The 14,188-nt window shown below is 43.1% G+C and overlaps 1 protein-coding gene and 2 long non-coding RNA genes across 7 annotated transcripts in view; 1 reads left to right on the top strand and 2 right to left on the bottom strand.

Annotated features, from left to right (window-relative positions):
- Positions 1–14,188, bottom strand: part of PLCB1 (phospholipase C beta 1) — a 455,632-nt gene that overhangs the window by 273,547 nt on the left and 167,897 nt on the right. The gene's annotated exons all lie outside the window — the stretch shown is intronic.
- On the bottom strand, positions 858–7,353 carry LOC310673581. The gene is made up of 2 exons (XR_014509135.1): positions 3,984–7,353; positions 858–3,680 (listed from the first exon to the last, which is right to left on the bottom strand). It is a non-coding gene; the product is annotated as an uncharacterized lncRNA (long non-coding RNA).
- The window catches only part of LOC310673554, a 33,152-nt gene continuing 28,202 nt past the window's right edge, over positions 9,239–14,188 (top strand). Inside the window, exons 1-3 of one of the 3 annotated variants that reach the window (XR_014509098.1) lie at positions 9,239–12,185; positions 12,329–12,453; positions 13,143–13,234. This is a non-coding gene — a long non-coding RNA (uncharacterized lncRNA). Of the gene's footprint in view, positions 12,186–12,328; positions 12,454–13,138; positions 13,235–14,188 lie in introns of all 3 variants that reach the window. The other 2 variants (XR_014509099.1, XR_014509100.1) reach the window with 2 other exon arrangements.

Raw genomic sequence — 14,188 nt, forward strand, 5'->3', positions numbered from 1 at the left:
GTGAGAAAGGGAGGAAGGAAACCATATTGTGAAGCTCTACTTGCATCCAAAGTTGTGTAAGTGGGAAAAGAGCTACAACACAGCACAAGCAATCCTGAAAGCTGTCCTTGCTCATAATAATGGATGACATTCCACCATACAGGGCAAATCAATTATGAGAGTCATGCTATTAACTAAGTTTCAACCATAAGGGCAATCAGCTTTTAGTCTTCTCAGTTTCACCACTTGCAAAGCTGATTCTCCGCATAGAGGTTAGAGAGTCAATGCAGCAAATAATTAAATAGAAAATACAAATATCCCCCTTCAGAATTAATATTTAATCAGTCTTCATATCCCTGCACTTTGGCAGGGTAAAACTGCATAGACTGGCAGATGTTTTAAACCACTGAAAAGAAATAAACTACTGTTCAATCCCTCTTTGTTCAATAGTCCAAGCGGACAAGAAAAAGTTCAATCTGGGACAGGCTGCAAGGTTTGCATTCAAATGATAGCACCAAATAACTGAAGACTGAAACACAGCAATCGGTAATGTTTAGCCAAGGCTGTTTAAGGACTTCATACAATGAGTCTCTGCTTGTTCAGAATAGCAGGAAAGAGCAGTAGACCATGCACTCCATAACTTTAATGATCAATGTGAAGCAGTAAGACAGAAATCGGTTTTTCAGAAAGTTTACTTATCCAACAGATAATATCATGGCAAAATACCAGCTTCATTTACTTTAGGGTCACCTGCCCAGAACAGAGGACTGAGAATTAAAATACTCTTATGTGACAGCAAAGTAAAAACTCCCTACATTTTGCTGTCCACATACCTGTTCTGTTGTTCAGATCTGCCATTTTTGAAAATGGAAGGTTAATTTTATTTATTTTTTTAGTTACATTAAAGGCCAAGCTACACATTGTGCTTCAGGTATACTTCATAGTTACATTTTCATTTTATTAACTATAGGCATGCATATGAACAATATCTACTGGGAATGCAAGAAGGTTGATCTCTTCCCTCTCCAGTCACCCACTTTAAGGGAATGCTGCTTCTTTTAGAATCAACCTGCACCCTTGTCCAGATTCTTCCCTCTTCTGAGTATTTAAGTCTTCTGAAATTACATTGATAGTTACAAGTGACAATTTGTTTCCAGTGATGGTCCTTTTCTTCTTGATTCTCTGGCCTAACAAAGCCAAACCAGCCAAACTTACTCTTTACCTTTTGAGTGGTTGTTATATTGATTTTCAATATTGCTTTTTAAAGATTTTGTTTTATTGTTATTTTTAATGTTAGCCATCTTGAGTGGTTCTTGCTGGATGGAAATGCATCAGTTAAATTATACATACATACATACATACATACATACATACATGATTCAATGCTATATGATGCAGTGGTGGCTGCTGGCTTAGATGGCCTAAATAGAGGGTTTGATAAATTTACTAGAAGATAAGTAAATCCTGTGGTTCAGAAGCAAATGATATGGTGGGACACCACACTGCCACCTAATCCCTCCAAGCAGCAGCAAAAAGGCACCTGCCAGATTACATAAGCACCTCTGTCCTATATGGGACACAGGCCGTGCTGTGGTCTAAACTACAAAGCCTAGGGTTTGCCGATCAGAAGGTTGGCGGTTTGAATCCCCGCAACGGGGTGAGCTCCCATTGCTCTGTCCCAGCTCCTGCCAACCTAGCAGTTCGAAAGCACAGTGCAAGTAGATAAATAGGTACCGCTCTGGCGGGAAGGTAAACGGCATTTCCATGTGCTGCTCTGGTTCGCCGGAAGCGGCTTAGTCCTGCTGGCCACATGCTGTCTGCGGACAAACGCAGCTCCTCGGCCTATAGAGCGAGATGAGCGCCGCAACCCCAGAGTCGTCCGCGACTGGACCTTATGGTCAGGGGTATCTCTACCTTTACCTCTGTCCCATCATACTGCTACTATTGTGATGAAGTACAACCATTAAAGGAGGGCTGTAGCCTTCCTGCCCTGCTTGTGGTCTTCCTGGGAGTATTCGAATCAGCACTGTTGAAATTGATGGGCCTTCATTCTAATCAGGGTTTGGGATAGAAGCCAACCAGAACGAACTGCTGGATTAAACCTTCCACTGGTCTGACTTGCTATTTCACTTATATTGGGTGGGAAGCACTTAATGTGCCCATCAATGGAAGCCCTACACAATGACTTATGCTTGTGCAATGGGGCTTTTCCCCTCACCACCACCTGTACACCCCAAAATTGTGTTGGGCGGGGGGGGGTCAGAGAAACTCGAAAAGAGCGCACGAGATGAGAGGAAGGGGAATAATTCCATTGGGGAAGTTGAAATGCTTGCACAGATGGAGAGTTCAGAAGAGTGTGACATATAATTCCACCCATTGTTTTCAGGAAGTTCATCATGACTGCTGTATTTCTTTTTTTTTATGAAGACTTTCTGATGTGTGCATTTACAGGCTCACATCTATTAATCTTCCATCACAATGCAATTGGTTTTCATTAGCAGAGTCTGATTAGCTTGGTGCTGAAAATTTTTCCAATGACTTTCTGGATTTTAATTGAATTTAATGAGACAGAACTAATGGTGCAACATTTTGTACTGTGTGACAGTGATGAGCCATATTCGAATTATCGACATGCTGTTGATAAATTCCAAGAAGGGATAGTTTCACTTGCAAAATGTGAGATGAAAGGTGGCTGTATATGTAACTGGTAGAAATATGGGCTGGTTTGAATGCTAACATTCCTGGCTTAATAAACCACAGCTTGTTAGGACAGGAATGAGCATTGGGACATGAGCGCACCCAGTCTTCCTCTTATGTACCAGCGTTGACACTTTGATCCTTGTTTCTTTAATGTACTGTTTCCCATTAAGCCTGAAATAAGGATCTGTTTACTAACAAGGATCAAACAATGTTTTCAAATCTTAGAGAGTAAATGAGCATGAAAACACAGTTCCCCATTTCAGACATAACTTGTTTTGAAAGATTACAACCAAAGTACCTAACCTGGCGCTTCAGGGGGGCAGGGAGGACAGCAGCAAAGGAGAGAATGCTGGTCCAATTCCTGTTTGCACTTAATAATGGTATGTCTGATTTGGCCCTCTGTGGTTTGCATCCATTGGAATCCTAAGCCTGGTGTTCAGAAAGATGTAAAAGGCCTGTTGCTGGGGAGACTGCAGAACTGTGTTTTGAGAATACACTGTGACTCTCTTTCATCATCTTCATCGCCATCTGCTAATTTGTACGCCACTCTTCCACAAAAATTTCCTCATAATGGCACATAGCATCTCAAGTGGCAGATGTTGATAAATGCATCAGCTATAGGGTGGCACTGGCAGCAAGAATGATAAGGGCAACCTTTCTGGATAGTGCACGTGCCCAACCTTAAGAATGCTGACTAGAAGGAATGTTTTTAAATTTTAGATTTGTCCTGGTCTGGTGCATGTAATGTCTTCGATTTTGTAGTTGTGTGATTTCTGCTCATACTGTATTGTGGCCCATTGGCTATAAACAATAAAATCTACTGACTGACTGACAACAGCTCAAATGAACAATTAACAGTTAAAAAAATTACAAATTAGAAACTATTAGAAATAATATCAAGAAAAATTCCAAAGAACTTTTTAGCATTATAAACATTTTGTAAATACTTTGCTGCAGATTTTCTAGGCATGATAGTGGAAAGATAAAAGGTAAAGGTACCCCTGCCCGTACGGGCCAATCGTGTCCAATTCTAGGGTTGCACGCTCATCTCGCTCAAGAGGCCGTCCGAAGACACTTCCGGGTCACGTGGCCAGTGTGATGAAGCAGCAGCTGGCGAGCCAGCACCAGCGCCGCACATGGAAACACCGTTTACCTTCCCGCTATAAAGTGGTACCTATTTATCTACTTGCACTTAGGGGTGCTTTTGAACTGCTAGGTGGGCAGGAGCTGGGACCGAACAATGGGAGCTCACCCCACCGCGGGGATTCGAACCGCCGACCTTACGATCAGCAGGTCCCAGGCACTGAGGTTTTACCCACAGCGCCATCTGCAGAAGTCCTGCACAAGGACTTCCACTTACGCAATGAGGTTTCTCGTCCTCCTGCACTCCCTGAAATTGACTTGGGTAGGAAGAAGGATCTTTTTGTCTGGCAAGCTGGTGTACTTCTGCAGACTGAATGTCTGTAATAATGTGATGTTGAATTTCACCCTGTGTCATCATCCTCTTATTATTACTCAACGCTGATATTCTACAGCCTGCGGGAAGTTTGGAAGGAGATTATTAACACACCATATTCACAACCACTGTTTTTGCCTCTGCCGTTATGTGATGCGGTCCTTATCCTGTTTGCAGTTAGGGAGCCCTGCCAACCCCGTTTGATCTCTCTGGTTCATATTAGCCCAATGTGTCATTTATAACCAACAGGCAGGTATTAACATAAGGAGATTTCCTGCAAGGAGATGAAAGCCGCCTGGAGATTTAAGAAGGACCGCCCTTGCTTTTTCAGCAGAGCTGTACAGTACTGCCAGTAGTTTCAGATTAATCAATTCACTAATCACACACAGATTGGAAGGCATGGTTGTGAAACAAGTGCAGCTGTTGTTGGTCTTAATTTACCTCAGAAGCAACAGATTCCCAATTTTCTTATATATATTATAATATCTCCATTCAAGTGTTAAGTGTAAGCTTCAGTGATTGCAGCAGATGAGATTATGATACTGTTTTCGCTTCTATCTACAAGAGCTGGTGCTGAATTGTAATGCAAATTCTTCTTCCGATCTAGTGAGAAGAGAAAGCTGGACAGAAATTCTCAGCCGTCTATTCTCCAGTAGCAACTCCTTGTCCCATGATAGCTGTCAAAATAGGCTAAAGGAGCCTCACTCAGAAAGTGTGACAGGGAAGCAAGGTGTGGTTGGGTGACTACATAAGACACAGTACCAAAACTTGATCAGTGAGGAAGAAAGCAACATGTCCAGCAAATTTTGCGCTTTGTCCACATTAAACCACAGTTTGTTTTGATCTGTCATGTCATCTGATGTGTGGGTATTTGTAAATTCACCTGCTATGCCATTTTTTCTTTTAAAAGCCTTCTTATTTGATGGTGCATAAAATGTGGAATGCCTTCTACCCAATCTTCAATATTGCTGCCAAATATTTTGGATAAATTTGACTCTTGCTTCTACCTTTCAACTTCCTTTTAGCTATGTGCCCTCACTTTTGAGCAGCTTTGGCTTTCAAAATCACAGGGAGAAAGTACATGTTCTCACGGGTATTTCCAGATATCTAGTAAATGTGTACCAACTGTGGCTGCAAAGTGGTAAAGTATTATTGCTATTTACTGTTATGTACTGAGTTGAATAGGATCCAAAAGGCAGCAGTCTGATTGGTCCTAGAACAATAGGATTCAGAATGCAGCAGTCTGATTGGTCCTAGAACAATGCAGCAGTATGATTGGTCTGCAGGAGCCACCCAATCCGGCTCCAGATGGAAGTGAATCCACAACCTGATTGGCCTACAGGAGAATTCCGGAATTAGCCAATCACGTGCAGCCCATTGTGTAAATAAAGTATATAAATCAGATACTTTGGGGAAACATTCATTCCTCCTCACCACTATGAGCTGAATAAAGAGCATGAAATCCACTCTCGACTGAGTATATTTCATTACAAAACTGACTTAAAGTAAAATTAAGTCAATGATCCTAGTTACATGAGAAACAGTCTTACAAGAGAACATTATCTGACTCTTGAACTGATATCTTCTAAGGCTGCAGCACACTGGTGTTTTGTCTGAGCTAGACACACCACTTTAGCAAACCCAAAGACTTGTTCTAGGACAACATCCTCAGCCTAGAGGGCACTGATATCTTAGATACAAACACAACATACACCTGTTTGTCATATAAACAGCATGTCGAGTTTAAGTACCATTTCTCAACAAATTACATCTGGATACGACATTCTCAACTGCTACGAAGTGCCTGTCTACCTTAACTCTTGGTGATAACTAGCTCAGAGTTGCCAACAGGAGACAGCTGTAGCTTTGCAGGTTCAAGCCTCCGTCACACAAACTCCCAGGGAAATTAATCATCCTGAAACTTTGACTGGACAAGGTACTGTCAGCTAAAAATAAGTTGATTTCATCCCTTGCCCAGATGGCAACAAGGCAGGATTAATACCATCATCACACACAGCTCATACTGGGCTTTTGAAAAATCCTGGAAAAGGTTCTGAATGCATGAATAAGGAAGCCACTGGTGCTTTAATTGCAGGCTGCTAGGAAGCTATAGAACACATTAAGAAGTGCCAGATTAATCTATAAATTGGCATACCTGGGAAGACAAGCAGGGTAACAGAATTCAAACAACATTAAAACAGACTGGATTCAGCTAATGTTTGAGAAACTATTTCAACTATTTGCATATACCATACTAAAATATACATGAAGGGAGAACGCAAATCTCAAAATGGATTGTATAAATAGAATCAGTTAAACTGGATGCAATCCAGTCAGGCAAAAGCACTTGAAGATCCAGCAATTTCAGTGGAAGTAATAAAATACCCATAATTTGACTTTTTTTTAAAAAAACCACACACACTCACTATCCACATGTCTGTTTTACTCTTCACTCTCACCTGGCAACTGCCTCTTCTTCCCTTAGTATATACTAGGAAGGTTCCGATCAGCCTGGAGGAACTACTGCTTGATAAGCGTGGAAGGAAGCTATAGCAAACAAAGTTTTAAAAGCCCAGTTCAGCATATATGTATCTCTAGAGTTTTTATAGCACATTCCCCCAGGCACTTTCCGTGTGTATATGCGGATATGTAACTCATACAATCAATCAATCAATCAATAAGGGACAATGGATTAAAGGATATCATGGTTAAAGATGTAATGGTAAAATGGACTTGGGACATAATATCCCACTCGAGTCATGGGAAAGGCTGTGGAAGGTAAATCTAAAATTTACTGCATGTAGTTCGTTAAAGGAAAACTACATGAAAATGATGTATCGTTGGTACCTAACCTCAGTTAAGATTGCAAAGATGTATAAAAATTCCACCAAAATATGTTGGAAATGTAAATATAATGATGGTACCTTTATGCATATGTGGTGGACTTGTAGAAGGGCAAAAGACTTCTGGGAAATGATTTATAATGAGTTTAAAAAAATGTTTAAGATAACCTTTTATAAAAACCTTTTTGCTCGGAATAGTGGGGGAAGAGATACCAAGGAATCTAAAGAGACTGTTTATGTATGCTACCATGGCTGCTAGAATGTTGTTTGCCCACTATCCTGGGCCATATTTGAGCATTATATTGGACTTCTACAAAAAGGAGGAAAAAGAAAAGAAACACATGCCATTAACCACTGGTAACTTGCTACATTGCCTGTTCTTGCTGCTGCTTAGTAGTTGTATAAAAGTAAATGTAAAGGGGCCCCTGACCATTAAGTCCAGTCGCAGACGATTCTGGGGTTGCGGCGCTCATCTCACTTTACTGGCAGAGGGAGCCGGCGTTTGTCTGCAGACAGCTTCCAGGACATGTGGCCAGCATGACTAAGCCACTTCTGGCGAACCAGAGCAGCGCACAGAAACGCCATTTAGCTTCCTGCTGGAACGGTACCCATTTATCTACTTGCACTTTGACGTGCTTTCAAACTGCTAGGTTGGCAGGAGCAGGGACCGAGCAACGGGAGCTCACCCCGTGGCGGGGATTGGAACCGCCGACCTTCTGATCAGCAAGCCCTAGGCTCTGTAGTTTAGACCACAACACCACCCGCGTCCCTTAGTAGTTGGGTAAAGGTAAGGTAAAGGGACCCTTGACCATTAGGTCCAGTCGTGACCGACTCTGGGGTTGCGGCACTCATCTCGCTTTATTGGCCGAGGGAGCCGGTGTACAGCTTCCGGGTCATGTGGCCAGCATGGCTAAGCAGCTTCTGGCAAACCAGAGCAGTGCATGGAAACGCCGTTTACCTTCACGCCAGAGCTGTACCCATTTATCTACTTGCACTTTGATGTGCTTTTGAACTGCTAGGTGGGCAGGAGCAGGGACCGAGCAATGTGAGCTCACCACGTGGCGGGGATTCGAACCGCCGACCTTCTGATCGGCAAATCCTAGACCTTCTGATCAGCAAGTCCAACCCACAGCGCCACCTGCATCCCAATCCAGTCCAATCCAATCCCATTTAGAAAAAGCCCAGTTATGAGTAACGGGGCACAAGTCTCTCTACACAAAAGCCGGGTAAGAAACCACAAAGTATTATTTGCTGTTTTAGTTTGTTTATTAATTCATTCACTCATGATTTGAGTAGGTTTGACAATAAGGCAGCATGAGCTTTGACTTCTGTCATTCTGTGATTAATTGTAGAGAACAGAAATCTTCTGAAGATAAATCTTACCAGTTTTTAAATTAACAAAAGCACTGCATTAGCAGTATGGGTTTGAAAAGGACTTTGCTTACTTCTCTGTTGCTTTGCTGCTGCTTCAAAACAAAAATGTCAACTAAAGCACATGACAGAGATAAAATAGCATTGAAATTGCTATAGATGGAAGAATGTGTGAATCTTAGTTTTCTCCGTTTCTCATTTTTTCACCCAAATTTAGCTCTTCATATTTCTTCAATTTGGGGTTTTTTTTTAAAAAAAAAAACATTCATGAAAATTCACCCGCATTTTAGTGCAAACCTCCCCTAATATAATGTTTTGTATGCTATTTTCACTACTATACATTCATACCTTGGTTATCAAACAGAATGCGTTCCGGGAGTCTGTTTGACTTCAGGAACTGTTCAAAAACCAAGGCACGGCATCCTGTAGCCAATCGGAAGCCGCAGAAGCTGCACCAGATGTTCAGCTTCCAAAAATCATTCGGAACCAGGAACACTCATACCCGGCTTTTGATTGTTCAGGAACCAAAACGTACACGTTCCAAGGCATTCGGCAACCAAGGTACAACTGTATTCATTTTCACGCACACTTCCCCCTGATATGTGCATTTATGTAAACCCTGCCTGGAGAACTGCGTAACAAAACGCAGATAAGTGTGAATTGCAATTGATACATGTGTTTTGGTGTGCTATTCTTTTGCAAAGTGCAGAGTTGATATATCCACCTTTAAATCAGAACTAAATCAAGTATCTCCCCCATCCCTAATGCTCATTTATGCCCCATCATGCTATACTTTGCCATTTTTGTTTGGAAATACATTTCCTTTATCCCATCAGATCTCAACATGCCCCTCCCATTGTTGCAATGTTTGTTTGTTTTTCCCCTTTGTCTTGTTCAGTTTGTCCATCTGTTCACCAGAATTCTGCCTGGACACATCAGTTGCACATGTATGCACAGTGCACTCCTAAATGGAAGAATCCATATGCTGTTGCTTCTCTCCAACCATGATGAAGGCATACCCTATCAGCCAAATAAACAGCTGGATTACTTGCAGTCCTGCACACCATAAAAGATTCAGGCGCTTGAGGAGCTCACAGTTCCTTTATCAGCTTGATGTGTCCCAATGTGCTGTTATGGCAAACACCCACTACAGATGTAATATTTCCAATTCAAGGGACAACACAGCATTTCTTTGTTTATGGCTTGCTCAATGTTGGCCCCCTTTTCCAGATACTGGCTCAAGTAAAGCCTAATTCCATGGGAACTGAATACTAGTTTACCATCTGAATGGACCGCACTGTGTTTTATGTCACAGAAAAACACAAGGCGTCTGGCACTCTGCAATCAACTATGTCATGTTCATGAAAAGATAATCTAGAAGGATTGCCAGCAAGAACACAAGAGAAGTTAAACAAATCAGCCTCAAAGTAGTGCTCTGACACAATGGTGTCACAACATGTATCTTCACTCCGTTATTTCCTACTGGCTTGGCTCTGTCTGGAAAAGAAGAGGGTTTGGAAAGAGTGGATATTTACGAGAGTTCATAAAGGATGATGTTAGTAGGCCAACATGCATTCATTTACTCTAGGCAAAGATGAGCAACATTTCAATCAACCAATCAATCAATCAAAAAAAATATGTGGTGATGACTTCAATGAAACTGCCGAATTTAACTCAACTTCTCTAACCTGTAGCAGAATGAGGTCATCCCATACATTCTCGAAAATGTTGATAGAAGCTTGGAGAGCATCACATTGCTGAAAAGCCAATCAGCTGCCGCTGGAGCAATTAAAGCTATTAAATATTTAATTCCAAAGACAATCTGTTGGTTTCAGATTGCCGGGAAAACCAAAATGTGTTGTGATGGCAGACAAAGTGGCAAGATGTGAGGCTACAAGACGATGAATTTTTATAGTAATTATATCCATGTATAACCTTAGGAGGACGCGGGTGGTGCTGTGGGTAAAACCACAGAGCCTAGGACTTGCCGATTGCATGGTCGGCGGTTCGAATCCCCGCGGCGGGGTGCGCTCCCATTGCTCAGTCCCAGCGCCTGCCAACCTAGCAGTTCGAAAGCACCTCCGGGTGCAAGGAGATAAATAGGTACCGCTTACTAGCGGGAAGGTAAACGGCGTTCTGTGTGCTGCGCTGGCTCACCAGATGCAGCTTGTCATGCTGGCCACGTGACCCGGAAGTGTCTGCGGACAGCGCTGGCTCCCAGCCTATAGAGTGAGATGAGCGCACAACCCTAGAGTCTGTCAAGACTGGCCTGTACGGGCAGGGGTACCTTTACCTTTACCTTTATAACCTTAGGACTATTTAGAAATTTATTTGCGTACTAAGGTACACATGGAAGAGGCTCATCAGGGTCACACACCCTCTGTGGACTTTTATGGTCATTTTTGCAGCCACAACTGGGAGTTGAAAGTGACCCCAAGGGTCATCTAGTCCAATCCCCTGCAATGCCCACAATTGTCCCTAGGTGGGCACGAACCAGCAGCCTTCTGATTAACAGCCAGATGCACTGACCCACTGAGCCACCTGACATGTGCTTACACATCTGTGTACTCAGCCTAGGCTATTAGGCATGAATAAGCTCTGGCATAAGCTCCGCACAAATGCCACCCCCAAATGTGTGGCCAAGCTAAGCACACAGGGTCTTTATCAAGCTCTTCATTTGGAACCAAGGCTTTGATGGTTTCGATCACTCTGGTTATACAGTTTAATTATTGAATGCACTCCTTCATGCCAATTATCATTTGAAATTATAACAATATGAAGAAAGCCCTTCTGGATCAGAGCAATGTTCCACCTAGTTTGCTGTTTTATTCCCAGCTATGGCCAGGCTGGCTCTTCCTGGAAATCCACAAGTTGGGCACCAAGGCAACCCACCAGCATCAAGCATTATTTTGGAACTGTACTGGCATCTCTGGCACCTTTGGCCCTTCGTGGTGCAGTTACTGTGTGTTGAAATAGTCACTAGCTGGGGGATAAATCACAGTTTGAGTTGAGTATTGGTTATGCCACAAAGTAGCACAGCTGGGCATCCTGGCAAGTGATACACTCAGAAAAGGCCCATAAAGCTGCCAGCTGTGTCTCTCCTCCGCAGGCCAGCAGTATCCCAAACTGACAAAGGGCTGGGGCAGAAGGAAGATAAGAACTCAACATGTATCATGCTAAGCAACTATAGACAGAGAAAGGGTGAGGGAAGACAGCATGAGAGGACATGTCATATCAAACATCTATGGTACTAAGCATCATTGTGAGAACTGTGGCTCTTGAAGAACACAGGAGTTTAGTTTCACTTTTAATTTAGATTGTAGCTTCCTGTTGTTTTCTATGGAAATAAACACAATGCTTTGCAAATTGGCTCTCTGCTGCTTTGTCATCTCCAGACGGTGGCTGTTAATGGGGATAGTGGCTCCCCATTCATCGGATACATAATTGGCAGGCAGTAGGAAGAGATAGCACAGGGAGAAGTTATCATCACTGACAGCTGGCATGAGAGAGCAGCTATCCTATGCAAAAAAAAAAACAACCCCACACTCATTTGTGAACAGTGGAGCCTGTCTGCCTGAGGAGAGGTGAACCTTGCATTTGAAAGGAAAAAAAGGGGGGGGGGAGTTAAGAATCTCCTCTCTGGTTCAGGGTGCAAATAGCATCTCTTCTATGAAAGTGGTTGACATGTAGGAAGAGAGAGAAGTGTCTCTCTCCCCCTCCCTTTCATGTAGGCAGCATCAGCGTGAGGTCACAATGGCCAGTCTCTCTCCTCCAGGTGGACAGCATCAGCGTGGTCACAATGGCCAGTCTCTCTCCTTTAAGTGGGCAGCATCAGCGTGGTCACAATGGCCAGTCTCTCTCTTCCAGGTGGGCAGCATCAGTGTGAGGTCACAATGGCCAGTCTCTCTCCTCCAGATGGGCAGCATCAGCATGGTCACAATGGCCAGTCTCTCTGAGACCTCCAGGTGGACAGCATCAGCGTGGTCACAATGGCCAGTCTCTCTCCTCCAGGTGGGCAGCACCACAATGGCCAGTCTCTCTCTTTCTCTTTGAAGCAGACAGAAGCAGGAGCATGGAGGCATAGTCTCCCTTTCTTTTATTGAGGTGGGTGGCCGCAATATAGTCACTAGTGTCTCTGTCACTGGAATAGGCTGCAGTGTGTAGGCAGGGAGAGGAAAGGAGGGAAGTTGGCGGGTGGGCAGCTTAGCTACTGCAGGACTTCTGCTAAAAGACAATTACTTCATGACGGCCTGGCACAAAAGAGGCAGATTATAGTTATTTTACCTTGTTTACTTAATCTGTTCATTACATTTCTATTCTGCCTTTCCTTCAAGGAGTCTTCTGCTTTTTTTAATCCTCACAACCCACTCAAGAGTTAGGCTGGGCTGAGATTTACGTAACGCTGGTTGGTTGAAGGTTGCCACTCAGTTCCTTTTCATGTCTAAGGGAGGATTTAGGTCTTCCCAGTCCAACACTCTTAACAAGGACACCAGACAGAAATTATGGAGGTAGACACAGTATTGTTGCCATTATCCAGATTCAGCAGGTTGACGGCTTACAGAGCCAGCCCAGGTTTGGCATAGTTTGACAAACTGGCAGGCTGCAAGCAAGCAGAAGAATAGCAGGCCCTTGGCATGCCAGTCCAGGGAGAGTGAGGCTTCAGATTTCAGCTTGAGCCTGGAGGACAGATTAGACAGGAGAGAGGCAGACCAGGCAGTGGAAGGTAGTTGTATCAGCAATCAAAGAATGAAAAGAGGGAGACTGGAAGGAACAGCTATCATTTCCTCAGGAAGAATGGAAAGCAGAGAGAGAGAAAAGGTGCCACTCAGAGCAAGCCACTGGGAAACCCAGCCAGAAGCGTTTCATAAAAAGCTTCTCTCTCCAGGTATATTATTATTATTATTATTATTATTATTATTATTATTATTATTATTACAAACCCATGTGTCACTTTCCCCACTAAATTAGAGCTAAGCCCAAATGGAAGATGTTTTCCAACCCTTTCACCTCTGCAAAAAACACCCCTTATTGTTCAAGCGAGGGTCTTCAAACAGGGTTGAAACTGACCACCCTCACTCTAAACTGACTTTGTGGCATTGTGGTACAGCCAAATATGATTGGTGCAGCTAATCATAGATAGCAGAAAGTAGACAAAAAGCTAGGAACTGAGAAGGAACACTGCCCAGAGTGGCAGTGGTGTGTGGCGAAACATGAAATGAGATTTATCAGGAAGTGTGTGAGCCCCATACCTGATAGGCCCCTTTCGCTGTCAAGATGTTTGAGAGTGCTGTACCAAAGTTTTACAATCAATATTTGAGCTGCTCCCTTCCAGAAACAAGAGTGAAAACTGTCTGCCTTTGATGTTCAGTACAGCATGGAGGCATACCCTCCAACATTTCTTCGATGAAAATAGAGAATGGTAATTTTATTATTTATACCCCACACATCTTATTGGGTTCCCCGGTCACTATGGGCAGCTTCCAACATAAGTAAAAACACAATAAAACATTAAACATTTTTTAAAAAAAAACAACTTCCCTATATAGGGCTGCCTTCAGATGGCTTGGGGGCTGGATAACTCCATAACCTCCAACATTTCTCTAAAGAAAATAGGGACATCCTAAGGAAAAGTGAGACATTCTAGGATCAAATCAGAAACCGGGACAGCTTCTCTAAATCAGGGACGTCCCTGGAAAATAGGGGCACTTGGAGGGTCTGTGGAGTTTGACCAATTTGAAATCTTAGGGCGGAGCTGGATGTTCAACACTTATATGGGGGCAAAGCTGCCGTTTCCTAGCATCCCATGGATGAATGGAGTAATCCAGAGCCTACACTGCAC

Source organism: Podarcis tiliguerta (genome assembly GCF_965153285.1).
Source record: "Podarcis tiliguerta genome assembly, chromosome: 3".
NCBI lineage: Eukaryota > Metazoa > Chordata > Lepidosauria > Squamata > Lacertidae > Podarcis > Podarcis tiliguerta.